This window comes from Styela clava, chromosome 5 (genome assembly GCF_964204865.1).
Source record: "Styela clava chromosome 5, kaStyClav1.hap1.2, whole genome shotgun sequence".
NCBI classification, from domain to species: Eukaryota; Metazoa; Chordata; class Ascidiacea; order Stolidobranchia; family Styelidae; genus Styela; species Styela clava.
Genome location: NC_135254.1, coordinates 22,602,113 through 22,604,612, shown reverse-complemented (window position 1 = coordinate 22,604,612; position 2,500 = coordinate 22,602,113). Strand labels below are relative to the sequence as shown.

The following is a 2,500-nucleotide window of genomic DNA, read 5'->3' as shown; positions in this document are numbered from 1 at the left end:
CCGAACGGCGACGGCCGCACACAGAGAGCGCGCGGCATCCATTCCTCGATCCGCCGCCGGGCCGCACCGCCCGCGCGCTGTAACACCCCCGCCGGAGCGGAGGCCACCTTCGCGCGGGGACTTAGACCGACGGCAAACCGGTCGTGACCCGCGCCGGTCGCTAGTGCGCTGAGACGGTGCGCGAGCCGACTCGGCAGCGGCGCCTTAAGCGTCCGCGAACCGAGACGGCGCGCCCCCGCACCCAACTGAAAGCGAGCCGGCGACCTGACGGGCCCTCCCGTTTGCCTCTCAACGGTTTCACGTACTCTTGAACTCTCTCTTCAAAGTGCTTTTCAACTTTCCCTCACGGTACTTGTCCGCTATCGGTCTCGCGACCGTATTTAGTCTTAGGTGGAGTTTACCACCCGCTTTGGGCTGCATTCCCAAACAACCCGACTCCGAGAAGACCCGAAGCGGCCAAGGCAAGCGCCCCTATGGGCCTAACACCCGCCGTGGGACGAGGCCTCGATCAGAAGGACACCGGCGCTCGCCGTTAGCCGCACTGGGACTTCCGTACGTCACAACTCGGCGCGCTCGAAAAGCGCGCAGATTCGACGCTGGACTCTTCCCGGTTCACTCGCCGTTACTCAGGGAATCCCTGTTGGTTTCTTTTCCTCCGCTTAATAATATGCTTAAATTCAGCGGGTGCTCTCGCCTGAACTCAGGTCGTATGTGTCAAGCGGGCCGCTTCTTACACGGCCCGCTGGCATCGCAAGTCGTCGCCGCCGGCGCCGACCGAGCGCGTACCGTCGCCGCCTTGGCCCACGGTCGGTCTTGATCTCGTGACCGGACCGACCGACCTGGACCCGCCCCTCGATTGTAGTTGAACACGTCGAGGGGCCGGCGGGATTGACCCGAGACCGCAATTCGCGTTCAGAAGGTCGACGTTCAATGTGTTCTGCAATTCACATTACTTCTCGCACTTGGCTGCGTCCTTCATCGACTCGCGAGCCGAGTGATCCACCGTTAAGAGTCGTCCTCGACGTTTCGCCCGGCGCCGAAGCGCGCGGACGTCACACTGTGGGATCGACCACAAAACCACCACCGACAACAACTGCACAAAAACACCAACAAACGGCGCCGAGCGACCGCCGGGCTGGGCCGGCGGCACATCGAGCGCGGTGCCCAGAAGCCACCATCGCACTCGGCTGCCTTGCTATGCCAACGTGTTACGCGTGTCGCACGGGGCGGAACCCCGATTGACGGCCGCCCTCTCGGCGGCACCCAAAGACAATTAAGTGCGCGGTCGGCCGGGGCCTACCACCACTTTCGGTAATGATCCTTCCGCAGGTTCACCTACGGAAACCTTGTTACGACTTTTACTTCCTCTAAATGATCAAGTTTGATCGTCTTCTCGACACGCCGACGCGGCCGTTGCCAGCCGCGACGGGGCCGATCCAAGGATCTCACTAAACCATTCAATCGGTAGTAGCGACGGGCGGTGTGTACAAAGGGCAGGGACGTAATCAACGCAAGTTGATGACTTGCGCTTACTGGGAATTCCTCGTTCAAGGGAAACAATTGCAAGTCCCTATCCCAATCACGAATGAGGTTCAACGGGTTACCCGGACCTTTCGGCCTAGGTTAGACACTCGCTGCTTCACTCAGTGTAGCGCGCGTGCGGCCCCGGACATCTAAGGGCATCACAGACCTATTATTGCTCAATCTCGTGTGGCTAAACGCCACTAGTCCCTCTAAGAAGTTAGACGCCGACCGAGAAGGTCGCGTAACTATTTAGCATGCCAGAGTCTCGTTCGTTATCGGAATTAACCAGACAAATCGCTCCACCAACTAAGAACGGCCATGCACCACCACCCACAGAATCAAGAAAGAGCTCTCAATCTGTCAATCCTACCTGTGTCCGGGCCGGGTGAGTTTCCCCGTGTTGAGTCAAATTAAGCCGCAGGCTCCACTCCTGGTGGTGCCCTTCCGTCAATTCCTTTAAGTTTCAGCTTTGCAACCATACTTCCCCCGGAACCCAAAGACTTTGGTTTCCCGGAAGCTGCCGGAAAGGTCGTCATGGTAACGCCTCCCGATCGCTAGTTGGCATCGTTTATAGTCAGAACTAGGACGGTATCTGATCGTCTTCGAACCTCTGACTTTCGCTCTTGATTAAAGAAAACATTCTTGGCGAATGCTTTCGCAGTAGTTCGTCTTCCGCCGATCCAAGAATTTCACCTCTAACGGCAGAGTACGGACGCCCCCGTCTGTCCCTCTTAATCATTACCTCGTGCTCCGAAAACCAACAAAATAGAACCGAGGTCCTATTCCATTATTCCATGCAACACTATGCAGGCGAACAGCCTGCTTTGAACACTCTAATTTTTTCAAAGTAAACTTATCGGCCACCGCCGACACTCAGTCAAGAGCACCGACGGAGAACCGAAGGTGAGGCGAACGCAACCAGTGACACGCCTTGCGACGGACCGGCGGCGCTCGCCCAAAATCCAACTACGAGCTT

The 2,500-nt window shown here is 57.8% G+C and overlaps 2 non-coding genes and 1 pseudogene across 2 annotated transcripts in view; all 3 read right to left on the bottom strand.

The window, feature by feature from the left end:
* Positions 1–708, bottom strand: part of LOC144423756 (large subunit ribosomal RNA) — a 3,695-nt pseudogene extending 2,987 nt beyond the window's left edge.
* Positions 709–864: 156 nt separating this feature from the next.
* Positions 865–1,014, bottom strand: LOC144423600 (5.8S ribosomal RNA). The gene has a single exon (XR_013476067.1). It is a non-coding gene; the product is annotated as a 5.8S ribosomal RNA (ribosomal RNA).
* Positions 1,015–1,312: 298 nt separating this feature from the next.
* LOC144423626 (small subunit ribosomal RNA) overlaps positions 1,313–2,500 on the bottom strand; it is a 1,810-nt gene continuing 622 nt past the window's right edge. The window contains exon 1 of the ribosomal RNA XR_013476091.1: positions 1,313–2,500. This exon is cut by the window's right edge and continues 622 nt beyond it. This is a non-coding gene — a ribosomal RNA (small subunit ribosomal RNA).